The 27391-nt window shown below is 51.8% G+C and overlaps 1 long non-coding RNA gene across 3 annotated transcripts in view; it reads right to left on the bottom strand.

Moving 5' to 3' along the window:
- Positions 1-27391, bottom strand: part of LOC131743968 (uncharacterized) — a 405600-nt gene that overhangs the window by 346173 nt on the left and 32036 nt on the right. Inside the window, exons 4-5 of one of the 3 annotated variants that reach the window (XR_010837566.1) lie at positions 27283-27391; positions 20520-21099 (exon numbers count right to left, since the gene is read on the bottom strand). The exons of the other annotated variants lie outside the window; for them this stretch is intronic. This is a non-coding gene — a long non-coding RNA (uncharacterized lncRNA). The remainder of the gene's footprint in view (positions 1-20519; positions 21100-27282) is intronic. 3 annotated transcript variants of the gene reach the window in all.

Genomic DNA, 27391 nt, shown 5'->3' with positions numbered 1-27391 from the left:
CCTTCTTCACATGTCCAGAAATTCAAAGGTATCTCCCTTCCGTTCATTTTCTAAATTAGCTAACGATGAGAAAGTGTTGTCCTTCAGGCAATTCAAGGCGCCAAGTACACACAGGTCATGCTTACTGAGGTGTGTGTCGTGGGCACCTTCTAGAGTCTGCAAAGAGGAGCGTGCATTTGGCAGGAACCTGCCCGGACTCCCTCCAAAACCCTCAGGGGGACACGCCTGGAGCCAGAGGCAGGCCCAGGTCTTGCGACACCATAGCCGCTCCCAGCTGGACTCCTGAGGGTCCACTGTCCTTGCCTAACCGGGGCGGGAGAGCAAGAGCCAGCCACCCCCGCAAGCCAGAGGACAGGGCTGGGGAAGGAGACGGCGGCCCCGTGCAACAGGTCAGAGAATTGAACCCACAAAGGACCAACGACAGCCCTGGACAGAATGTCATCAAACATCTCCTGTAACTCTCATGAAGTACCTTGGAGATGGCAGGACTTTTCCCTCATGTGTGACCTTTCAGAAACTGAAACAGTCAAGGCAGGATTCCAAGCTGGGGTTTTTCTGACTCCTTTCGTTAACACGTTCTCTGCCAAACGACAAGGATGACATTACACGGGAAGGTCACTTCCTCCTTTTTACGTTTCTGTAAGTTTGTGGAGGCCATTTTTCAACAAGCATATATTAATTAGGGAAAAAATTCCAGATGTTTTGCTTGGTTTTGTTTCTGAATCCGTATCCGGTGCTAGAATTTGCAGATATTCTTCTCTGGGTGCCGAAACAGTTCTTGGCTGTAGGTCCAAAAGCACCAAAGAACTGTATCCTAATCATTTCTTTCCATGACCCACGCTGAGGGGCAGCCACACCCTGTAACTGATCTGAGGGACTCCGCCTTGGGACAGATAAAGCCTGGGGTCCCTGGGCACCAGGAGTCTGGCACATCCTGCCCCCAGCAACAAGACTTCAATCAGAGACACAATCAGCTTCTGCGGTGTGAAGCAGCAGGTAGCTGGGCAGGGCTGATCTGAACCAACCTGGCCCTGCCACCAACCTCCCGACCTCACGAGCCAGGACTGGGAGGGAAGAAGGGCGCACGCATGAGGGAGCGTGCGGGCCCTTCCCCAGCTCTGGGAAAAGGCCAGGAAACCAAAATAACCTGAGACCACATTTCGTAACCTGTGAAACAGGATTGCTGTGGGGATGGCAGAAGCTAAAACTCAATGCTTCCCCAAAACTCTTTCACCCCAGTGACCTGCGTGACGAAACACAGGGGCGGCGAGACACTGGGAAGGAGAATTCCCCTCTGGCTCCTTAACGTTTACTTGATTATGAAAGTTCTCATAGCCACTGCCCCTCTCCCATTTATCCTGAGGTTGCCATCCCCCGGGAGCACTCCTGGGTGTCCAATCAGCAGAAGGGCGGTTATACAGGCTAACAGAGGTCACAGTGCAGATGAGTGGTACCTGCTTTGCAGCGTCAATTTCCAACGCCCTCTCTTCCCTCGTGGTGAGCCTGAAGAAGCCCCCATCTAGCAATAACCATTCCTCTTCACTGCATATTTCTGCTTCGCTCTCGCGATTTTTTTTAAATTTATTTATTCATTTATTTATATATGGCTGTGTTGGGTCTTCGTTGCTGCACGCGGGCTTTCTCTAGTTGCGGCGAGCGGGGGCTACTCTTCATTGCGGTGCGCGGGCTTCTCATTGCGGGGGCTTCTCTTGTTGCGGAGCACGGGCTCTAGGTGCGCGGGCTTTAGGAGTTGCGGCACGCAAGCTCAATAGTTGTGGCTCGCGGGCTCTAGAGGGCAGGCTCAGTAGTGGTGGCGCACGGGCTTGTTGCTCCGCGGCATGTGGGATCTTCCCAGACCAGGACTCGAACCTGTGTCCCCTGCATTGGCAGGCGGATTCTTAACCACTGTGCCATCAGGGAAGTCCCTCACTATCATTTTTTTCTCGTGGAGGACGTAGACAGGGCATGGCTACTCGACCCACCTACAAGATCATGCAGAAGACAGTCTAAGAGGAGAGAAACTGATTCAGCATTTTATCCTGGGGGCTTCCTGCCTTCCCCAGTCACTGGACAGAGAAGGACGGGGAGGAGGAGGAGGAACAGGAGGGAGATGAGACTCCAGTGGTTACCGGGTTCATAGGGAACACGGCACACACAGCGACACTACTCCTCTCTTTGCAAACAATAGTAATAAATGCTGACATTCTCGGGGCACCAACCATTCACCAGGGCTCTACCAGCATCATCACGTTTAATCATCACCATGACCCAGGATGGGTTTGTACTTTACGAATAAGGTTACCGAGGTCCAAGGATGCTAAGCCACTTTCTCAAAATCCCATAGCTAGGAAGTGGGAGAAGGAGGTTCCTGTAGCTAAAGAGGGTATATCCGTCCGGACAGTTCAAGAGCGCCCAGAGCTGCGGCCAGGGAACGCAGAATGAGATCACCAGTTTCACCGCAGGCTCTGTCTTTCCTTCATTCTGCAAACATATACCAAATGCCTATACCTAAGGGAGACAGTGCTTCTCGGCCTCCCATCCGCCTTCTCCTCACCTTCTCCTTCGAGAAGGGAGGTTGGCTCCGTGTCGGTGGCGTCCTAGGGACCCTCCGTCGCCTCTTCCTTGCTTCTGGAGGCTCCCTGCAACACCTGGCCTTCCTTGGCCTGCAGCTGCCTCTCTCCAGTCTCTGCCTCAACTGTCACGTGGCCTGTTCCCGTATCTCTCCAGAGCGTTCTGTCCCAGGCCTCTCTGTCTTGGTTCTCCCCTCTCCTCTAGGGACACCGATCATTGGATTTAGGGGCCATCCTCATTCCCTACGACCTCAACTGAGCTAACACGACCTCTGCAAAGACCCTATGCCCAAATAACACCATTCTGAGGTTCCGGCAGACATAAACCGGGGGGATGTTACTCAACCCAGTAGGGCTCCCATTTGAAGGTCTACTCTGACCTTCAATTAGAAAATAAAATCTGACAAACGTTCTCAGACTTTCGGGTCATGGAGTTACAAGGAACGGTACTATAAAACCAGGTCCTCAAGCTCTCGGGGAAACCAGGAGGGAGGCTACCCTAACAGAAAACAGCTGCCATTTTTGTCTCACATCGGCTTCGTTCCTCTGACTTTCTATGTTAGTCAAACGCTATAAAGCTTAATACCCAGTAATGAGACTTAAATAATTAATGCTTGATAGCATTAGCAACATCCTGTTATTTAATAATAAAGAACAATAATGTCAGCTTCAATGATTTACTAATGACTGCTTAAATAATTGGTTAAGATGTAATATATGCGACCTGCAATTTTGTTAACTCATCCACTGGACTTCCTCCCAAACCTGGCCCACAGGCCTCTGGCCACTCTCATCCCTGCCGTCAACACAGTCCTAAGTTGCTTACAACTAAACTCCAGTCCACCAGAAGCAACTCCAGAGCAACAGCGGAGTATGCTCTGAAGACACTGCCTTGAGGCAGCGCCTATGGGAGTGTTTGGGGGAATTTTAAGCCATTCTTAAAGTCTAGTAAACTTTTCAAAAGTAAAGAGATGCCACGAAAAAAATTAACATGTGAAGAGGAAGTAAGGCCAGGATGCACGAGGGTATATATGCGGGGACCATTTTTTTTAAAAAGAAACCGATTCAAATTATGGGCAATTAATATAGTTAAATGAACTAATGATACATCTATACTATGCCCCAAATTCTGGAAATACTGAGAGTATTTATTTCTGGGTGGCAGAACTAAACATTTTTAGTTTTCTGCTTTTCAGACAGAAGGTTACAGACCCTGAAGCGGTACCGCCCGCTCATCTCCAGGAAGCGACCCTGTGCCCTCAGTGCATCACCTAACCTCTGTGCCTTGCAGCACCGTCTCCCAGGGCTGCCACGGGATTAAACTAAATGAGTTAATATTTGCCAAGGGCTTAGAACAGTTGCCTAGCTTATAAGAAGTGCTACATAATTCTTTGCCAAACAAAGAATCATTTTATAATAAGGAAAAAACGTTATTATTTTAAAAGTCAAGGAAAAAACTATTGGTGGATGAGGACAGTATCACAGAAACCCAAAAATAATGCCACTGGGACTCTGTCTTTGCTCTTTTCTTATATTTTCCTTTCATAATGGTCTGTGGTGGACCTCCCACCCTCAGTGAAGGCATAGTTGAGATTCACCAGGAAGCAGCGCAAGGTAATTTGATCAGGGGGCGGGAGTAGATGACCTGGGACCTCTGGTACATTCACATCAAAGGAGATGCCCCAGGAGGGGTGACAGCTCAGACCACCTCGGTTTCATGACTTAGGACTTCCCAGGACCCCTTTCCACTCTCCCCAAGCACCCCAATCCCCCCAGCACATCTGCATAAAAAAAGTGAGACTGTATAGCCTCAAGGGCGGGCCTCTGAGTTCATTTTTCACCTGGAGCCAAGGCCAGCCGGGAGGGCATTACCATCCCAATGGCCCGGCCTTTGCCAGAGAAGGAGAGGAGAGCGGGCTGGAAATGCAGGGAAGTAAGTGCTGGCTCAGCAAAGCCCTCCCAGCAGAGCATCCTCCACAATCGCTCATCGTCATTCCGGCCATGTGCCTGCACGCCGCCGGCCAACCCCAGGATTCGGCGGCGGAGATGGGGGCGGTCCGGGCGGAAGTGCGGATGGGTCGGCTTTGCATATAAAAGAGCTGCCAGACAGCAGTCTTGGCCCCGCAAGACTCGTCCCCCCCACAAGTGAGATTCTGCCGCTTCATCTTCCCTGACAACTTGACCTTGGCTGAGGCCAAACACAAACCCGGGCAGCATCCCCAGCCATTCCTCTCATTCTGGGTGACCCAGCCAGCTGCTCCAGGCAGCTCTGGAGCAGGACCAAGGAGGGCACCTGAGGCCAGCCGAGTCAGGCCCTGGGCAGAAAGAGAGCCACTCACTCGGGACAGCCTCACCCTTCAGGGGAGCGGCCCCGCTCCACCCCAGTACCCGTCAGGCCCAGGTGATGACGACCCAGGCGCTGTTCTGGCTTGGCTTTAAAGAGGCGTCTAATGGCATCCTAAACAGTGAATCCACCCCTCACACACACACACACACACACACACACACACACACACACACACACACTCACTAGTGGTGAGAAACCCCTCACAGACATAATATGCCGCCTTCTTAAATGGCCTCACCGAGGCGAGGCTCGGGGCTTGCTTGCATTCCAAGAGTGGGACCGCCGGGGCCAGGGTCACCTCCACCCAGCCCCCACTGCTGCCTGAGAGCCCGTTCCTGCGGGTCAGGGCAGGAGAGGAGACGGGCAGCGGGGCTGCTGGCCACACACCCTGAACAGGCAGCTCAGCAGGGCCCCGGCAGGAAAGACTGAGGAGGTGCCCGGCCCTGAGCCTAGGCACAGCCAACCTGCTGGTGTGCACCTGTCGAGCACTCCCGAGATGCTTTAAGAAATACTCTAACAGACCGACAATTAAAACTTAAAAGAGCAGGGCAGGACGGGGAGGGGGGGAGGCAGGGCAGGACGGGGAGGGGGGGGGTCCCTCCTCCCAGCACCTAACGCACCGTCACTCCATTCTTCCCAAGCTGCCAGAGCCAAAGGCTGGGCTGTCAGAGGGAGAGGTGACGGACATTTGGCATTTACACAAGCCCTTATCACGCAGATCTCAGCACACCTGCTTAGCGAAGCCTTCCCGCCGGGTCACCAGGCTGGCCAGGCAGGTCTCAACAGACCCAGTCACCCATGATCATGCCCCAATACAGGGTTGTCTGCCAGTGCCACACCCCGAAGGACATTCCCCTGGGATGGTCCCCAGCTCCCACCACCCCACCCCCCCCCAGGAAACAAAGGGTGGCCCAAAATGCTTCCTCCATCACATTAACTTCCCAGGGCTGTCTGAACAAATTACCAAAAGCTCCATGCCTTAAATGCAACACAAATGAACTAAATACAGTTCTGGAGGTGAAAAGTCCACATGGGGGCTCACTGGGTTGTCAGCAGGGCGACATGCCTTTCTGGAGGCTCCGGGGGGCAGGGGGAGGGGGGGTCCCGGCCTGATGGTCTCTTCCCCCATCTTCAAAGCAGCAACGTTACTTCTCACATCACGTCACTCTGACCTCCTCTTTGCCTTCCGTCTCCACTTTTTTTTTTTTTTTTTTTGCAGTACGCAGTCCTCTCACCGTCGTGGCCTCTCCCGTTGCGGAGCACAGGCTCCTGCTGCGCAGGCTCAGAGGCCACGGCTCACGGGCCCAGCCGCGTGGGATCTTCCCGGACCCGGGCACGAACCCGTGTCTCCTGCATCGGCAGGCGGACTCCCAACCACTGCGCCACCAGGGAAGCCCCCGTCTCCACTTTTAAGGACCCTTGTGATGACACTGGACCCACAGCAAAATCCAGGATAATCTCCCTATACTGAGGTCAGCCTTCATTCCACGTACAATCTTCATACCACCCCTCTGGTCACATAACATGTAACCTTCACAGGTTCTAGGGATTCAGATGGGAACGTCTTCGGGGGGCAGGGGGTAATTATTGGATTATCCTCCCAACTATGTCCATATCTATGTCAAGGCCCCAGGCTGCTCTGTGCCTGAAAAGACCCCAGAAAAGAAGCCCCACAAAAAGAGACCCCACAAACCGCTACCTACCCCCTCCCCCATGGAAAAGCCTGGCCAGCCCACCCCGAGGGTCTCCATCCAAGCTGTGGTGCAGTGACCCCCCTACGCCCACTTCACGGGTGAGGGAAGAGTGGCAAGGCACGCGCACTTGGGTCATTCAGCTCCAAGGAGCGGGCCTGGGAGTGCGACATGGGGTTGCGGACCACACGGACCCCAAGGTCCCAGACGGGTCCCGGGCTTGCGAGTTCGGGTCCCCAGCAGGAGCCCTTCCAGCACGGGGGCAGCCTCGCCGCTCTGGTCTGCTGCTCTGGCGGCCCTGAGGACCTCCAATTTGAGTTCTCACGGACTCCGCTGAGAATTTCCCGACGTTGCAGCCATTTTCTGCCACGCTCGGCGCGTGTCAATTACGGCAGCAGGAGGCGGATGGGGAGGACAAAAGTAAAGGCAACACCCACCGGGCGCTTGCTACGTGCCAGGAACAGGCAGCATCCAGTCGCTGCATCTGCCCACAAGCCCTGAGAGCAGGCCTAGTTAGTTCCACTCTCCCGAGAGGAGGCTGGGTCTCCCGGAGACGGGTACCAAGCCCACACTCACACAGCAGGGGATTGGCGGCACCCCATTCCAATTCCAGCTGGCGGGCTCTCTCCCCTCCAACCCAAGACCTCCCCCAGCCCCGGCCACCCAGGAACCAAGCATTCCAACCTGCACGGAGGTCACCCCACCACCGTAGAGACTTCCTCTCCCTCCCCACCTGCGGTGCCAACCCACAGGCCACCTGCGGCTCCTCCGGCCAGCAGGACGGGCCCTGGAGTGGTGGAACCAGAGTTCTCCAGTGGTTTCATGCCTCTGCTTGTGAAGAAGAAGCTGCTCTTTCCTTCCACGGCAGGCCCGAGGAAGCCACACGGAGTACAGGACTTGGGTGTAGCCAAGCAGAGGGTACAGCTGGCTGTCACTGGGCACTCACCTAGAAGCCAGACCCGACCTTTGCCCTAGATCTTGCTCTGTCCCCAGTGAGCCAAAACAACCCAGAGGGACTGACGCCAGCGGGCCGCAGGGACAAGGTCCTGCCACGCCAGCCGACCTTCCCTCTGCTCACCCAGACATCAAAGCCAAGCTCTGGCCACAGACGCAAAGGGTCCTGGGAGATCCAGCTCAAAGGTGGGCTCACAAACCCGGTCAAGCTCTGGGTCAGCCATATCCACGCAAGTCATTTTACCACGCTGGGTATCCACTTCCAAGCCCTGCACGAGGGGCTAAGGGAACACATAGGATGCAATAGAGACAAGGCCCCGGCCCTGGAAAAGATTTGAGTCCACAGGAGGAATGTAAACAAATGTTGCTAAAACATCCACTACGTTAGAAACTGCCACCAATGCTGTGAGGGAGATGCCAGCTCAACCCCCATCAGCAGTGAATCTGGGGGTTCCAGGGTGGAGGTCTTTGAAGAGCTGACGTTTGCAATGACATCTGAAAGTTAGCAGGACTTTTTCTTTTGCTTATGAGGAAAGGAAGGAAGAGAAAAGGGAGAAGCTCTCTGGCAAATACCGCTTAGGGAGGAATATTTAAAATTAGCAACAGCCCAGATTAATGAGACAGGCACCCCTGCATTCATTTGCAAAGCACGGTTTTGCTACCACAATCAGATGCAGATTTGTAATGAAATGTACCCCACAGAAACGAAGGCGTCATTTCCGTATGCCTAACAAAGAGTCCAGTGGAACTCACCAGTGCCCCATCTGCAAAATCCGCAAGTTAGTGGAGACAGATCTTACCAGTCTATGAAAAAAAAAAAAAAAAACCCTGCTAAACACGCCAAAGGAAATGACCAGTTGAGAAAACACAAGTAAGCAATACACATGAAAAGCTGGTCATTCACAGCAGTAGTCAAAGAAAATCAGCAATAACATGGTTTTGTTCTGGGTGTTTGCTGATCACAGAGCTCCACGCCCGCTGTGGGGTTCCTTGCATGAATTCAGATGCTCACACTTCAGGAGGCTGCCTCAGTAACCCCTAGCACCGTCCGCGGAGTGGCTATGGGTGAACTATACCTGGAAAGTTATGTCGCACTGTATCAAGACACTATAAAACTCCTCAAACCTTTCTAGGGGGCTCTGCCAGGAAAACAACCAGAGATGTGTGAAAAGGTTCGTGCGTTATACCAGGCAAAGCAGAAGGAAAGATGAATGCCCAGCAGTCCTAACTTGGCCAAAGATGACGAGGACAGCAATACCGGCAGCACGTGCCCTGTGCCGTCCTAGGTGGGGCACCTGGACGACCTTTCCTCCCCTCTCCTTCACATCAACCCCACGGAGAAAGGGCTGTGACTATCCTCGTTTTACAACTGGAGCAGAAAGGAGTGACAGAGCACCTTTCTTGCACAGGTACATGATGACACGTGGGAAAGCTGCTCAAAACAAGTTTTCATAACTGAATGACACTGGGAAAGGGTCAGGATGTAATGTTAAGTGAACAAAGTCGAGATACGAAACCACGGTAAGCAGGAAGCAAGAGAGCCAGATGGTAAGAGCAGCTATCACGGAACATCAGGATTATCTGTCATCTGTATTTTCCACCTTTTCTACAAATAAGCAAGCTCAGTGGCGGGGGCGGGGGGGGTTGTTTTCCTGTTAATTCCCCCTTGATTCTGACACTGGGGGCTCACCACACCCAGATGATACAAGCTTAAGGAGAGGGAGATGACACATTGAAGGTAGGAAGAGAAAGCGATCTCCCCTCAGGACGTATAACTCAGCCCCTCTACTTGTAGGGACAAAGAAAGAAATGATGGCAGAGGGCCTCCCATGTATCGATACCAGACACTGCATCTGTGAGAGGCTCATCCAACTACCTTTGACCTAGGTACTATCGCACCCATTTTACAGATAAGCAAACTGAGGCTAAGGCAGGTTAAATAAATACCAGACCCAAGATCAACTTCACATGACTCTACAGCCCAGATCAGACTTTGCACCAATGCCTCCCAAGTTCAGCCTCGCCTGTCTACTCAATCCAGACAGAAAGCACAAAGATACTGAACAAGACCCAGTGGGGAATCGGATCTGTGTGAACAGTCCACAGGCTAGCTATGGACATTTCTGTCCCAGCCTCAGAGCTTCTCATGCACTATGGCTTGTACTATACTGGCCACTTAGTTATTTAGGAGAAGTAGTCCAGGGTAGTGGGAGGAAAGTGAGCTCAAGAGACAGAGACCGGGGCTCAAACTGTGACTCTGCCACTGTGTGACCGTGACCAAGTTGCTTAACCTACATGTCGATCCTTAGTAAAGAGCCTGTACCATCATGCCGGCATGGGTTGGCCATCCAGGAAATGTTGGTTCTTATTTTTTCTTCCGCTTTCCAATAAGATAAGAACCCACACTTAGTCGTTCTGTTTGTGCTAAGAATGCAAGAATACCGTTAGGGAGTTGGACAGCCGAGCCATCACCTGAAATTGTGCAAAATGAGGGAGCCAACTGCCAAAAAGCATGATAACACTGGGAGGAAAAAATACTCAGTTTTCCTCCCATTTAAAAGTGCCATTAAAAAATGAATCTTCAGGGCTTCCCCGGTGGCACAGTGGTTAAGAATCTGCCTGCCTTGGGGCTTCCCTGGTGGCGCAGTGGTTGAGAGTCCGCCTGCCGATGCAGGGGACACGGGTTCATGCCCCGGTCCGGGAAGATCCCACGTGCCGCGGAGCGGCTGGGCCCGTGAGCCGTGGCCGCTGAGCCTGTGCGTCCGGAGCCTGTGCTCTGCAACGGGAGAGGCCACAACAGTGAGAGGCCCGCGTACCGCAAAAAAAAAAAAAAAAAGAATCCGCCTGCCAATGGAGGGAACATGGGTTAGAGCCCTGGTCCTGGAAGATCCCACATGCCACGGAGCAACGAAGCCCGTGCGCCACAACTACTGAAGCCCGTGCACCTAGAGCCCGTGCTCCACAGCAAGAGAAGCCACCGCAACGGGAAGCCCGTGCACCGCAACAAAGACCCGACGCAGCCAAAAATAAATAAAATAATTTTTTTAATGAATCTTCAGGTATAGTAACAGGAGAAATAGTCAGGAGTGGTCGAAAAGGTCACAGAAATGCTCCATATCAGATTTCACTCAAATGCATGTGATATTGGTCACCTCGTGTGGGCCAGCCACGGTTCTAGAAACTCGGATCACCATCATTCCCTTGCAGAAGGCTGCACTGAAACTTTCAATCAAGACCAGAAACCCCACTTCAACGCCTGGCCTTTCTGCCAATACATCTGTCTTCAGAAAGCACCCACTTCAATACCACTGCCCATCTCACTCACGCACCCACTGCAGGGGAGAACCTCAAGTTAATAGAGACCTCACAGCCACCCTGTTGGCCTGAGTCTTCTGGGGTTTTACATTGTGAAGATAAGAACTGAATTCAGATCCTGGGACCTTTACAGGCAGCTCCAGTCAGGGTGGCCCTGAGAAAGTAGGACCCACCACCCACCCCAAGTGAAGCCAGATATCCCAGTTTTTACATGAAATATATGGGCTGTTACGGTGAGTGATTTCAAACACAGGCCCAACAAAACCCTATCGGCATCCTTGCTGGCTGAGACCAAGGGCAGGAAGACTGGAAGGCCTCACCTGCATCTCGGGGGCTGACCTGAACGTGGCTCTCCACCTCACCTGGGGAGCTCATAGCAAATGCAGATTCCAATCCCCTCACCCCCATGCAGATGTCCCCGCCCCCCTCCCACTCCCGGGGGAAAAAAAGGGGGATGCTAGCACCCTGGTCTAGCCCAACTCCCTCTCTTTGTGTAAGGGATAACCGAGAACAGCAGAAAGAAAATAACACTCCCAAAGTCTCCTGACTAAAGAGGGGGTACATTTAGAACCGGAACGCTAGGGGGCTTCCCCAGCACCCTGCAGCCTCAACACAGGTCTCCCCTCGATCTCCTCACACTGTGCCGCATCCCCGTCCCCGCCTCCCAGACACCGACCCTTGGGGGTCGTCACTGTCAAGGCCTACAGCTGCTTTCTCCATCCCAGTGGCTGAAGTCCACGCCCCAGCTTGCCCTCAGGGCTCAGGCTGCAGGCTGAACCTACAGTGACAGCAGGACCCCAGATGCCACTTTAATTTCCACTAGCTGCCGCTATTAACTGGTTTCCTGCACTGCTGACAGCTGCCTTCCATGGGGAAGACTCCAGCAGCTAAGCGGCAAAGGAGAGAAGAAAAAAAAAAAAAAAGGAAAGAGAGAGGATGAAAGGAGCACACAAACTAATGAACTTGAATCAGAGAATCTAACATAGAACTGAGGTCTGGGGTCAAACTCCAGACACACCGCTCTCTAGCTCACGGGCCCTGAGCAAGCGTCCTCTACTAAACCCTCAGTTTCTTCCACCAGAAATGGGCATAAGGACAGAGCCTGACATCTTTGGACAGGAATTAACCGAACACAGCACAGTCGGTGCCAATACGTAGATGTTACTGTCTCACCCGCTCCCCCACCAGGGTGGGTTTTCAAGGTCATTTCAAGATGCTCGCAAAATACGCAAGACACAGGAGATTTGAACACTCCTCCTGTGGCCCTGTCAGGACAGGTGACCCGGCCGTCTTCCCCCAGATCTTGCCTGGTTCACTCCTGCCCCAGCTTGCTAAATCTGCCCACGCTTCTTTTCCGGTAACTCAGTCGCTGGCTAGAGTCAAACTCCTGGGTTCTGGATCACGAAGGAATGCAGCTGATCCTGCGAGGCGGACTTGGGATGGGGCCTGAAACGGGACAGGGTGGGGGCAAGAGAACTCGAGGGTGGCCAGCGGCACACAGGGTCAAATGCCCATTCGGGCCCAGGCAAGTCCCACAAAGGACTCGCTGTGGAGGACAGGACTGCAGGGTGACTCAGAGGCCACACTTCAGGACCGTGACTCAGCGGCCTGGTGCAGAATTGGGCTGGCCCATCGCCCTAGAGCCACCCCCAGAAGCAGAAGGTCCCATGCCAGGCGGGCTGGGGACAGTCAGTCCTGAGGAATGCCCCCTGCCCGCCCACCTGTGCCCACAGGTGACTCATGCAGCTGGCATGGCAGGGTGGGAGTGGGGGGGCCCCACGTGACCCCATCTCCCTGCGCCAGGGTAAACAGGCGGGAACGGGAGCCCCGCTTCCCGGTCACAGGGCGAGGTCACGCCTGCACAAGGCTACTGGGATCGGAGGAGTGGGGCGGCCCGCGGGGCAGGAAATGGCCGGGATGCCCACTCACTGGCTTCTGGGGCCGTGCAGGCAGCGGGGAGCCTGGAAGAGAAAGGACGGGGTGGCAGGAGAGAGGAGGGCGGGGCTGGAGCATGTCCCTGGGGGACAGTGACCACCAGCAGGGTCCATTACTCCGTATGCTGTTCAGAGGCTTAACTAGCATCCTACTCCTTCCTCCCTCTCTGGATCCCTCTCTTTCCCCTCCTCCTTCTCCTCGTGTTCTCTCCCTACCCGCCTCTCTCTCACTCATTTTTAGACAGTTCAGTCATAAGCATTTCCCCTACAGAAAGCCTCTGCCACAGCCAGCAGCCCCCTCCGACTCACCGTGGGGCCTCCCCTGCAGCCCCCTTAGGTAAGCTCGAGCCTCTACCGGCAGAAGCCCCTACACACCATTCTCCCCCGCCCAAAAAGCCGAGATCAATCCCATGCCACCTCTTCCAGGCAGCCTGCCAGAGATCCTCAAAGCCAGCCCTTCCCTTTCCCTGCCTGCACTCCTACTGGGACAACTCACCTACTCACTCTCACTAATGCTCCGCATTTCCACTGCTGCTAGTTCTTTAGGAGGTTCCACGTGGCTTCCTCTCCTGGAGCCCAGGTCCCCCAAGACCCACTCTCCTTCCACTGTGTACTTCTAGGCTCCGGCAACAGACAATCTTGCCCATGAGAGATGCTCGATAACCTTATGCCCCCAACTTTTTCCAGTCGGAAATCTGCACAGCCTGAGAGAAAAGCGTGTTCATTCTCCCAGCAACTCTATACCCCCAGAGTCACACCTGGTCACTGTTGACTGAGCGCCTCTCCACGCAGCTGGGCACTCACCACACCAGACGCCACAGAAGCAGAAAGGACCAAGACCCAGGAGTCTTGCCCTCCGGGGCCCCACTGTCCAAGCAGAGCAGACCTGTGAGATCAGCTGCTATGGGGTTGGGAGGGAGGAGAAGCCAGGGCAGGTTCACTAATAGTAATAAAGGTCTGACATCATCAGCTCACATTTTACTGAGCCCTTAGTTTATGCCAAGGGCTTTACCTCCCTTAACAAACTGTCACAATTCCCTCTCTCACAGATGAGAAAGCTGAGGCCCAGAGAGGTTAATATCACACTGAAGATCACACAGCTGAATTCAAACCCAGGCAGGCTAGCACCAGGGTCCATGCACTAACCATTACACCTCACTGCCTCTTGACCCAAAGCTTCCAACAGATTAACGACATGACATATCTAAATGAACCGAGGTAAACGGGAGCCCGGGCAACCGGGCTGCTGTGAAACATGGCGGTCGGCTGGGACCGTAGCACAAGCGTGACTATGTGAAAGAAGAAGGTTTTCCTGAAGATGAGGCGACTGAATCGGAAGAAAACCTTAAGTTTGGTGAAAGAGTTGGATGCCTTTCTGAAAGTTCCTGACAGCTCTGCAGAGACTTCAGCCAGTGGGGGGTACAGTTTCTCTAACAGCATTTACCACTATGGCTTTATTAACTACAATGGAATTTTCAGTATATCAAAATACATGGAGGAAGTATGAATACGAACTAGACAAGGATTTTTCTAGCAAATTGAGAATCAATATAGATATTACTGTTGCCATGAAGTGTCAGTATATTGGAGCAGATGTATTGGATTTAGCAGAAACAATGGTTGCATCTGCAGATGGTCTAGTTTCTGAACCAGCAATATTTGATCTTTCACCACAGCAAAACGAGTGGCAAAGGATGCTACAGCTGATTCAGAGTAGACTGCAAGAAGAACATTCACTGCAAGATGTGATATTTAAAAGTGCTTTTAAAAGTACATCAACAGGGCTTCCCTGGTGGCGCAGTGGTTGAGAGTCCGCCTGCCGATGCAGGGGACACGGGTTCGTGCCCCGGTCCGGGAAGATCCCACGTGCCGCGGAGCGGCTGGGCCCGTGAGCCATGGCCGCTGAGCCTGCGCGTCCGGAGCCTGTGCTCCGCAACGGGAGAGGCCACAGCAGTGAGAGGCCCGTGTACCGCAAAAAAAAAAAAAAAAAGTACATCAACAGCACTTCCACCAAGGTGGGAGATTTTGTGAGACTATTTACTAAGAATTTACTGCGACATAATTTTAGTCTTGGTTTACTCCTCTGAATCTTATATTTCTTAGAGAAAACGTAATCATTCTGTGTGATGAGATGTCTTTGTTTTTTGGTTTTTGGGGGGCGCACCATGCGGCATATGGGATCTTAGTTCCCCCACCAGGGATCGAACCCGCGCCCCCTGCAGTGCAAGCACGGAGTCTTAACCACTGGACCGCCAGGGAAGTCTCAAGATGTCTTTTTTACTCTTAAATGTATGGCCTGTGATATTGATCAGGATTATCCCAAATATTATTTTCATTTAATTTTTCTCTTTTATGTGTGTACGGTATACCTTCATAAGAAATTGTACTAGGTTTTAAGAACAAATTAATTTCATTTACCATTATGAGGATGTATAAACTCTGGTCAGGAATTTCATGTTTTTATTTCACTTTTTATCTCCTTTATAGGTTAGAAGAGCTGACATTTGGAAATGCTATCATCATGAAAATGATCATTTAAATTTAAAACCATACAGAGGTTTTACATTTGCTTAGGAAGAAAATGTTATCGTCTATTTGAAGTTAAGTGGCATGACCTTGCCTTACTCATTCTTTTTCCCAACACTTCCTGTCCCCTAAGTACCAGAAACATGATAAAAGCATGTCTTCGCTGGACTAGTGATTCTTTACTTTTAATTTTTCTTCTCTCATTAGACTTAGTCCCCTGGTTAAATCTGAATAACCTTGAAATTTTATATTTGTGTAAATAAAATATATATATATATATAATAATTATGTTACTTTTTTCACTTTGTGGATGCTTTTTAATAAATGTGTAGACTTCAAAAAAATAAATAAATGAACCGAATTTAGATAACGCATATGAGCCCCAAGCTTACTCGTGGCAGGGACGGTCATCCAGCCGGCCAAGCCGCCAAGAGTCTCTCGGGCGGGCCGCTGGGCTCCCAGCCCCTTGCAGCAGGATGCAGGGTTAGTGCGATGTGGTTTCGAGATGCCTCCCAGCTCCGCCTGGAAACTGCAGACCTGCTCTATACCAGCTGCACTCACCGCTGCTGCTTCAGTTTGGGACCGTTCACTGGATAAACACAACTAGCCACCACAATCACTGCTGCTGTGATTCAGCCCCAAGGATTCTAAAACCAGAAATCAAGGCAGCTCCCCCAGTGCCCCTGAGCCTGAGTATGGGCTCCCTAAATCACAGAGGGTTGGCTGACAGGCAACCCAGCTCCAGCTCATCCTCGTCAAGTGCCGGTGGAGCTACAAGCACTTGGAAATCCAAACGAGCCCTCACCTTAGCAACTGCACTGACTCCACACCTAGGATGGCGAGAGTAGAGACGGTGATTCCAGCCTGGGAGAGACGGGCTAGAGAAACCTGATAGGTTCCTCCGAAGAAGCCAGTCCGCAGAAGAGCAGGGCACAGAGCCCAGGAAGACCACTTGTGCCAACCTCACTCCTGCATGGAGAAACCATGGTCTAGAGAAGCCAGTGACCTGACACGGAAAGAATCAGGTCTCACCTCTGCCACTCCTGACCCCTGGTCCAAAATGCCCCTCCTCCAAGGCTGAGATGAAATGACCCCTGCCTCTTAACCTGAGCCCTTCACTCCCTGGCCTGCGTCCTCTCACTGGAGACAGAAGAGGCCACGTCTCTGCTCTGGATTAGAGCATCGTGGACTGGATGGCCATCACCTGATTCTGCCCTGAAGCCTGCAAGGTGCAAACCGCCATCTCCAGCAGACAGATGAGGCCCATGACGGGGTTCTCAGCGGCTACATAACCAGGTCACACAGCTTGGGGCTGGTTTGGAGTAGAAGCTCAGGAATATCCCCCTGCATGACCTCTGTCCTTCCCACACAACCACAATGCATCCCAAAGAAAGTGAAAAACCTCCGCGGAAAGGTACCCACTCCCAAACACGTTGACCTGACCAACACGCACAAGAGGCTACGGTGACAAAAAAAGTCCACAAATTACTCACAGCACCCTTATTCACTGTCACTGACCCCCATAAAGGTTTTATATTTAAAATTTAGGAGAGATTCCCCATACCCTGGTTTTTTGAGTTTGTTTTTATTCTAACTCTGCCTTCTTGCTTTCATATAAAATGTTTAGACTTTTCTGAGAAGGGATAGTTAGGGAGTTTGGGATGGGCATGTATACACTACAATATTTTAAATGGATAACCAGCAAGGACCTACTGTCTCGCACAGGGAACTCTGCTTAATATTCTGTAACAACCTAAGTGGGAAAAGAATTGGAAAAAGAATAGATACATGCATATGTATAACGGAATCACTTTGCTGTACACCTGAAACTAACACAACACTGTTAATCAACTATACTCCGATATAAAATTAAAAGTTAAAAAAAAAAAGAATAGGGCTTCCCTGGTGGCGCAGTGGTTGAGAATCCGCCTGCTGATGCAGGGAACACGGGTTTGTGCCCCGGTCCGGGAAGATCCCACATGCCGCGGAGCGGCTGGGCCCGTGAGCCATGGCTGCTGAGCCTGCGCGTCCGGAGCCTGTGATCCGCAACGGGAGAGGCCACAACAGTGAGAGGCCCGCCTAGCGCAAAAAAAAAAAAAAAAAAGAGAATATAGGGGAATACTTCCAAATTAAAGTTCTATTTCAAAGCAAAAAAAAAAAACAAATGTTTAGGCTTTTCTGGAACAGCATTTTCTTAATTGAAGGCAAAGAGATTACGACCCACCAGTAAGTCTACACAAGAGACCGAAGGACAAAATTCACATCATCTATCTTACAATGCTCAACTCCATGTGTAGACACGATGTAATTATGTGCTTTGAAAACTGCTCATGAGCTCCACGAAGATTAGGCAAAGCGATTATTCTTAATATTCAAAGCCAGCTCTGCACTGGCCCACACCATTGCTATGTGTCATTAAGTCAAATCACAGGGTCTGGTAACCTGTATAAACATCAGGCGTTTTTATTATTCACTATCTTTTTTAGAGTCCCTGAACCAGGAGGAGCAGTGGCATCACCACCAAAAGCGCCACCCGCAGGACCCCAACAGGTACTTACCACCCAAGCTCCAGATGCTGTACCAGGGAAACCAGAGAGATGAAAAATTTTTTACAAAATAAAGGTTCCTTATCAATGTCAAACTGCTGCTACCCAGTTACCTATTTTGTAAACTGGATGTCTGACCATCAGGCTCCCTTCAAAGGAGGCACAAGCTTTGCCTAATTGCCCATTTAAAAAGTTTCCAGGCCTGGGGCTTCCTTGGTGGCGCAGTGGTTAAGAATTTGCCTGTCAATGCAGGGGACACGGGTTCGAGCCCCGGGCCGGGAAGATCACACATGCCGCGGAGCAACTAAGTCCGTGCACCACAGCTACTGAGCCTGCGCTCCAGAGCCCGCGAGCCACAACGACCGAGCCCGTGAGCCACAACGACTGAGCCTGCGTGCCTAGAGCCTGTGCTCTGCAACAAGAGAAGCCCGCGCACCGCAACGAAGAGTAGCCCCAGCTCACCGCAACTAGAGAAAGCCCACACGCAGCAACAAAGACCCAACACAGCCAAAAATAAATAAAATGAAAATAATTTTTTTTTAAAAAAAGAAGGGCTTCCCTGGTGGTACAGTAGTTGAGTCTGCCAATGCAGGGGATGCAGGTTCGTGCCCCGGTCCGGGAGGATCCCACATGCCGTGGAGCGGCTGGGCCCGTGAGCCGTGGCCGCTGAGCCTGCGCGTCCGGAGCCTGTGCTCCGCAACGGGAGAGGTCGTGACAGTGAGAGGCCCGTGTACCCCAAAAAGAAAAAAAGAAGAAGAAGTTTCCAGGCCCTCACGGCTGCCACAAGGCCATGCAAGCCCCACGCACCAGCGCGCACACGCACGTGCCGCCACACGCAGGCACACACACAAGCACACACGGTCTCCTTTCTCCTATTTGTAAGTTGCCCTGTTTCTTCTTCTACCCACCCCCCCGTTACCTCACCGGTGTGGCCCGGAGCGTGATGAAATTACCTCTTGGGGACCACAGGGCCCTGGAAGTTTCTGCAGGATCCTACCTTTATCTGATTGAAAACCCGTCTTTCCGCCTCCTGGGAACACCCTGTTCTAAAAGCCAGGCGAGGGGGCAAGTTCTGCCTTACCCCCAGGGACTCAAAGGATGCCAGCCCAGGAAGACCCCGGGAGCTTTTTCACTCATGGCTTATCTGGGTCCATCCCCAAACCGCCCTGACCCCACTACAGACTCTTGAGAAGGTAAAGGTCTTCTGAGGCCTAAGAAAATGAACAGAAAACGGTAAGTTTTAAGTTTACCGTGTGATGATTTGATACATATATATATTGTAAAATGACTACCATAAGATGCTGGTTAACACCTCAATCGCTTCACATAGTGACAATCTTTATGTGACGAGAGCACTCGCGGGGACTCCTGGGATCAGACCCCTGGCTGTGCCTGCAACCCCAGCTCCTTACAAGATGGCCCACATCCACACACTGGGCTAGGACTTAGCTCCCCCTTTCTTGTGTCCCAACAACATCCCAGAGGTCCCTTCCACGCTCGCCTGGCACCACCTCCCCTGCCAGGCTGGGCCACACCTGGGTTCCTACCACCACGTCCCAGCTGTGGGCACCTGGGCACATTTCATAACCTCTCTGAACCTCAGTCCTCTCATCTGGAAGGTAGAAATGACTCACAGGGTATCGAGAGAAGCAAATGAGGCCACGATTGTTTTTCTGCTTATTTTTAGATAAACCTGAGTTTTTAGCACGGTTTTAGATTTTATGGAAAAATCTGAGTACAGCACAGAGAGTTCTCATATACTTCACACCAAATTACATTATCATATATCTCCACCCCTACTGCCATCTCATATTAGTATTAGGTGATACATTTCACACAGTGAACCAATACTGATACAATATTATGAACGGAAGTCTGCCCTTGATTCGGATTTTCTCAGTCTTTTCCTAATAATCATGTTCGAGGATCCCATCCAGGACCCCATATTACATTTAGCCCTCTCTTCTTAGGCTCCTCTTGGCTGTGGCACTTTCTCAGACTTTCCTTATTTTTGGTGACCTTGCCAGTTTTAAAGAATATTGGTCAAGTATTTTGTAAATGTCCCTCCATTGGGATTTGTACAAGCTGTGCTGATACTACATACCCTTGATGTGAATGGCTAAGAAATGGCACTTTTACCTCTGTGGTCTTCCTCCCCAAAACCCATAACCCCAGTCTCACCCTAACAAGGTCATGAATTTTTAAAATAAAATGTATGATAGATGATACACTCAATATGGTTCAAAATTCAAATGATGCCCAGAGATCCACAGTCAAAAGTCACCTGCGTGCCCCTCTCCCTCTCTGCCCAGCCTCCCCCCTCAACACTCACAGGCTTTCACTTGTGTTAGTTTCTGGGGCCTCCTTACAGAATCGGGGCAAATACAAACTCTTACAACCCTGCCACCCACGCACACGTTTTACACAGTTCACTATTCTGCTCCTTGCTTTTTTTCTCACCAACGCATCCCAAGATGTGCCCGCGTCATGCACACCGCACTTCCTCACTCTTCCACACCTGGTCCACGGTGCCAGGGCCAGCGTTCACTGAAGGAACTAGTCTCCGACTCACAGACATCTGAATTACACTTACTCCTCTATATAGAGAGTCCATAGAAACGCTCCTCGACACATACCGTGAATAATCGTGTGCATTGTTCGTTTCACACAAATATCTGCAGGTACATCTCCAGGAAAAGCATCCCCACGTGGGGCTGCTGGGTCAAAGACCACGCGCGTGTGCAGTTTGGATAAGGAACGCCAAAGCGGCGCCCGACGGGGCTGAACCCACGCGATTCCCTCCGGCAATGGACGCACGTGGGGCTGCTGCTCGGCAGCTCTGTCCACTATCCAGGACATGACCGACTCGTGCATTATGCGATCTTCATAGGAAAAAGAGGCATTTTTCATTTACATTTCCCTTTTTATGACGAGGTAGGTGAGCTTGCGTTCAGGTGCCATTCGATGAGATTCCTCTCCTATGAACTGTCTTCAGATCCTGGGCTGCCCCTCGGCCACGGGCCAGGCTCTGTAGGTGCTACACATCACATGGGCTCAAGCTGTGGAACGCAGACTGCGGAAGCCCAGAGCGAGACTTCAAGGCTAAGAACCAGGACCGTTCAGGAAGGGAAAAGCTCAGCTGCGGCTAAAGTCGCCAGGGAAGGTATCACATCTGGAAGGTGGGACGTGGCCAAGGCCTCCAAGTTTCTTCTGTTCCTTGGAGAGACAGGCAGAGAGAAAAGGACCTCGCTCAGAAGGAGCCCCGCACAGGTAAGCGCTCCAGGGAGACCTGAGGACAGTAGACTCTGGGGTCTGGTTAGAGGGAGGGAAAGACTAAAGGTAGCATGGGTGCCGGCCAAGGCCTCAAAGTCACGCCAAGCAGACCACGGAACTGGGTCTCAAGGTGCAAGTGGAGGAGAACGCAAATGTCCTTTCTTTACATTCTGTTGGTATTTTGACAGCAGTTACTGTGTTCGCTTTTACGACTGGTTAGTTCAGTGGCTTTTAAAGCTTCAATCGCCTGAAGAGCCTTTAAAACACACCTTCCAGCCCCGAGTGGGGTCCGGGATGTGTGCTTGGCAAAGGGTCCCAGGTGGGTGGACATCTCTGATAAAGGACCACTCCTGGCCCCAAGGTTGACAGGGGTGGGGAGAGCCCTCCCTGGGCCCCGAGGGAGAACAGGATCTTTCAGAACCTCAGGTTAGATGGGAAGGTGAAGCTTCGACAAACAGGAATGACCTTTCCTCAAGTTCTGTTCAGGACAGAAAACCACTGGTGCTGGAAAGACGTCCACTTTGGAAAGCGCTCTCGCACTCACGACTCTGTGCCTTGAGGCTGTGGACTGGGTGGGAAACGGAACATTCCATTCCGCAAATATCTCAGGTCTACTAAGAATTCTCCCCCAGACCAGAGACACCCTGGGCCGTTCATCTGCATATCTGATGTATTATTTATGCTCCTGCCGGCTTCCAGAGTGTGCTGGGTCGTGTCACTTGTATAACCTCCTCTGGCGGACGGGGGATGGCAAGGTTGAGTCGGCTACACGTGTGCTCAGGGTCAAGGGCTAGCGCTCTTCAATTTCTAGACTCAAATTTCATCTTTGTCACCTCATTCCTCTCCCTCCCAGGACACAGCTGGTCTAGGATGTCAAATGCATCTAGACCTCCTCTTCCTCTCTACCTTCTCCCTCTCCTCTTCACCCCAGCCAGTCCACCAAGGAGACAAGCCGACTGTCTTGCGGAGTGTCTGCTCAAAAGCCCTGAGGGTCCCTCTAGTCCCTAAAAACTCAAGATCATACTCTTCACGTAGGCCGTTAATGCATCCGTCAGCCAGCCTTAATGCTGCCTCCCAAAGCTCATCCCCGACAGCTCTTACTCAGCCCACCAGCTCCAAGGAAAGGAATCATCTCAGCAACCACAATGAAGCCTTTCCTTCTGTCCTCCAGTGTCAAGGCCCCTCACAACACACACCCTCCATGCACTCTCCAGACCATAAGAAAGGCTCAATTCCAATCCCTCCTTCTGGAAGAAATCTTTCCCCATCACTGCAATCCATACCCCACACAGAGCACCTGCCAGGTTACAGGCGCCATCCCGGGCAATGAGATTCCTATGAAACACAGGTTCAGCCCCACGGAGTTGAGTCCAGTGGATGAGACAGACATTCTGACGCGAGGGGATGAGAAGGGCTCCGTTCAGTTACCACGGGCGGCTATCCAAAGTCTACCCCAAGTCTGGAAGTCAGGGAGAACTTCCTGGCGGAGGCGGCCCTTGAGTTGCTGCATTTTTACGAAGCAAAGAGGATTACAAGTTGCATGCAGGAGGGCTGTGTGGCTTGTAGAAGTACGGGAGGAGGAGAGCTCGGTTCCGAAGGCCCCGTGGGTAAGGGAGGAGAGAGAAACAAGCCGTGTGTGCGGTTGGAGCAGAAACACCAAAGAGCAGAGATTGCTCCACAGTTATTATTCAGACCCGTCGTGAGGCTGCAATTAGGACTGGCTTCCCCGGAGCAGCTTTCCTATTCACAGGGGCACCAAATGCAGCTAACTAATGCAAATAGAGCCTCTGAATAATGTAGACATGCATCAATAACTCAGAGGCCAGGAGGCCCCCCGAAAGAACCATGAAGACCATCAAGAGTCCCCCGCCCGGATTTAGCAGCTTCAGAAGGCATGGCCCTTGAGGCTGCACTCTGGAAAGAAAGGGGCTTCTCTCCAGGAATCTGTCCCAAGTTCCACATGAGCGTCTCTAAGTCTGCCCAGGAAGATGAGCACTTCCGACCTCGTATAAAAAGCGAGCACCACTCAAGAAGTGTCTGATTGACAAATACCTGGCCCCTTAGAAACCTCTCCCAACCACATCACCTGTTCTCATCCTCACAGCAACCTGAGTGGTAGCGGGGTCCTGCCTGTGGCTTCTGCAGACCAGGAAGGTGGCGCTCTCACCCGAGGTCGTGTTGGATGATACGACAGAAGGTTCCAGAGAAAGGATGCTGACCTGGCTCTTGAGCCCTACTTGCTGTCCAGTGGTGAATCTAGGACGTCTGCAACGGGGCAGACCCGTGGAGGCCACTTAGTCCAATTCCCCTCGGTATCCAGTGAAGGACTGGTGGCCAAGCTGGGTCAAGATGCCAATGCTCTACGATTGATTCATCAACTGGGGGATGAACCAGGTCTTTTTGGAAGCAAGAGGGAGGGCTCATGCACACCAGTTCCTGTGGACCCAGCTGGGCCCCGCATAGATGACCTTCCAGGGAGCTGGGTCTGGGAGCAGCACACTGTGACTCAGAGACATGGCCTTTCCATGAAGAGTCAAGAATTGCTGCCCGGAACTGGGGCCTTAACAAATTCAGTGTGAAGTCCCATCAAAGAGCAAAACAGTTTTCCAGCTTTTGTCTTAAAAACCCAAAGTGGATAAAAGGTCATAGGAAAGACATAAGATGCCAAGGATGTAAACATAAACCATACAACCTAAAAAATAAGAAATAGGGGACTTCCCTGGTGGTCCAGTGGTAAAGAATCCACCTTCCAATGCAGGGGACCAGGGTTCGATCCCTGGTCAGGGAACCAAGATCCCACAGGCCACGGGGCAACTAAGCCCGTGTGCCACAACTACTGAGCCTGCGTGCCTCAACAGAGCTCACGCGCTCTGGAACCCACGCACCACAACTAGAGGGAGAAAACCCACACGCCACAACTCGAGAGAAGCCCGTGTGCCTCAACTAACAACCAACGCAGCCAAAAAAATTAAAATAAAATAATAAATAAATAAAATAGTTTTTTAAATAATAAAAAAGAAGACTAATAATAGATTTTTAAAAAAATTTTTAATGCACTAAAGTGCCTTTGCAAATAAAAATGCAGGTGTACATCTCCTTGGTCAGATGATGGGGTACAAAATTGTTGCTGTAATAAGGAGCACACAGGGCCTGGGGTCAAGACCTGGATTCTACATGGATCCCACTTCAGGCATGGTGTCCAGTCTCTTGCCTTCTCATCTGACCACCTATCAAATGGGGCCAGCAGTATCTGTTTCCCTTCCTCCTGGCCACTGAGAGATGGATAAAGATAGAATTCTGAGTTGAAAGGAAATTCACTGAGCATGTACTATGTGCCAAGCACCTTGCCTCACTCCCAACAGCCCTAGATGGATATTATCCCCATTTTACAGGAGGGTAGACTGAGACTCAAGGACATTAAACACTTGGCCCCAAGCCATCGATTCCCAGGGCAAGCTTTGGGGGATAAAAAAGATGAGAAAGAGGATTCCTGCCAGCAAAGGGTTTCTGGTCTACTTGGCCACAGTGGTAGAACTGGACAGAAAAAGAAGCTGTTCCTCCCTCCTCACTCAGTATCCCACTTGAGATGGACCCGAGACCCACAAGTGTGCCCTCCCGCCCCTGGGCATCCTGTGAGAACCAGCCGACCAAGAGGGACTTGGCTGCACTTTGGCCTGAGAAGACGCCAGGCAATGCTTCATGCCTGGCTGGGCTGGACCAGCCTCCCACGTGGGCAGGGCCACTTCGGGGAACTCAACCAGACGAGAAAGCCTCCTCCGTGCGCCCAGCTCTGGGAGGAGCAGGAGTGGCCAGGGCTGTCCCACCAAGGTGTGGCCAGTGCAGTAAGCACACGACCTTTGTCCCTTCAGAGTCTGTCTACCAGCATCCCACACTATTTTAAGGCCTTCTGAGATCCAAACAGGATTCCGGGCTCGCCAGGGACAGTCTGTAAAAGTTTTCCACTGGAACAAAGATTTCAATGCTGTAACTCAAAGCATGCCTTTACAATGGGATCTGATTATCAAGAGCTCCAGAATATCCTCTTTCGAGACGCACTGCTCCTTTCTCTTTCCTGTCCTTTACGCACTGGGAGGCACACAGCACGTAGACCAGGCAAAGGCCTCACCCAGGGGTTTGGAGGAGGACCGGTTTCTCCCGGGGGCCAGCTCTGGGGCCCCAGCACCCATCGTAAGGGGCCTCTGGCCACAGCCACCACAGAGACGTTATGGTGATGGTAGCGTCACTATTTAAGCACATCTGCTCCTATCCTCCACCGGCTTCCCACTTCCTTCCAAAGAGAGCCCGAAGGCTGCCCGTGGTATGGACCCCCAGCCCCCCTCACCTGCTCGTTCCTCTCCAGCCACGTGAACCTCCCCACTCTCTGGGTTATATTCTCCTGCTGCCCTCTCCCCACAGCTCCAGTCCGGGGCCTACCCGTCTCCACTCCACTCGGTACCAAGCAAGCCTACGGGCTCCATCCACCACCCCCCATGCACCGGCTGTCAGCTGAGTTCAGCCAATGGGAGGCGCCAGCAGGAGGTTAGAGGGCGGAAAGAGGAAGTGTTCAGGGGTAGAAATTCCGGGACCCCCTCCACGGGGCAGAGCCTGGGCCCTACCACACTACAGCCCTGCCGAGCGGCCCCTCCTCTGCCCCGCTTGCCGGGGCTGGGCCTGCACGATGCTCCATGTTGGTTCTTAAGCTGCCAAACCTCTGTCCATGGCCCCTCCATCAAACCCTCCTCAGCTAAGCCACTGCAACGCTGCCTCATCCAACCTCCTCATGCCTGGTCTGGGCATCTCCTGGGCTCTCTGCCTGCGGTCTGCCCCCAGCTACTGGCCGATTCATTCCCCAACTTCATTCCTGTCTCTGAACAACTGCCCCTCGAAGCCGTCTCTCTGTTTCATTTTCTTCCCATACTGCAAATTCCTTCCTAACATACTCTAACTCCCACCCCCTCTAGATTTAAGTGCCATCAGAGCACAAACTTTGTTCCCAATGCCAAGAGCAGGGCCACGTGAGTATTTCCTACTTGTTGAATGAATCTGTTAACGGATAGTTATAAGGCTGAGCTCGTTAGCTGTGGCCATCACAGGACAAACAAGTATTTACTGAGCACCTGCTGCATGCCAGATTCTGTGAAGATGCTACGGATACACGGTGGCCAACACAGTAACACGCCAGCCCCCACTCAAAAGAGCATCTTCCAACTCTGGCCTGCTCAGTCCAGCCCTGCCTCTGAGGGTCTGTGTCCAGATCTGGAGCCAGAATGTCCTTGCAGATTAGCTAGCTGCCTGCAGACACTCAGTCTGCCTGATTGTAAAGGCACAGAACTGCTCTCCCAGGCCATCTGGACCTTCCACTAGGCAGCTGATTTCAGATGTTTGCAAATAAGCCGGGTTGGGGGTTGGGGGATCTGATTTGAAGTGGGAGCTGAGGTTACTCTGTGTCCTGTGCTGGCTTCTAATGACTGCAGGATTGCTGAAGTCAGGTGTGACAGGTTCAAATCCCTGCCCCACAACTCACCAGCTGCATGACCTCGGGCAAGGTACCTTACATTTCTGAGGCCTCAGTTTCCTCATCCGTAAAATGGGCAGAATCATCTTTAGTTTTCCCGGAATGACCATGAAGATTCAATGCTCTTGACTGTGAAAGGTCTGGCACAAAGCAAAACAGCACCAAAAAAAAAAAAAAAAAAAAGCAGCAGCAGCTATCATTATGTCTCTGAAGGGTAAATGCTGGGATAATTTCCCAATGCATTATTTTTAATGGCATGCATACATGGGGTGGGGCGGGAGAGGAAGTTCCAAGCTAAAGAAACATTAACTATATTTAGTCATTCCCAAGGACCTGGTTCTGTGAAGTTTTGGGGATATATTTCATGAGTTTGAGAAACCTGCCTTTTAAGGAAAAGATAGCTTTTCCCTACTTTGAGGTGTCACCCAATTGTGTACAGAGGCGGCATTACAATCAAAGGCATCCTGGTCTTATATAAAGGTGACAGCATTGTGAGGACACACATGTGGTTTTCAATACATGCCATCACTTCAGGAAGTTAAATATCTGTCCCAATTAGGGACCCACGAAAATGCATTCATGGAGCGCCCTGCTCCAGGTTTAATTCTCACTTGCACTACACGCCCATCTGTCGCGGGTCCGCTGCTCGGCACTGTCCTCCTCATCCTGGGACCCAGGATGCAGAAGCAGCCACCATCTGGAACCCTCCGCCCACAGCAG

The sequence above is a fragment of the Kogia breviceps genome, chromosome 17, assembly GCF_026419965.1.
Source record: "Kogia breviceps isolate mKogBre1 chromosome 17, mKogBre1 haplotype 1, whole genome shotgun sequence".
NCBI classification, from domain to species: Eukaryota; Metazoa; Chordata; class Mammalia; order Artiodactyla; family Physeteridae; genus Kogia; species Kogia breviceps.
The sequence above is the reverse complement of the archived record's forward strand: the minus strand, read 5'-3'. Positions and strand labels throughout refer to the sequence as shown.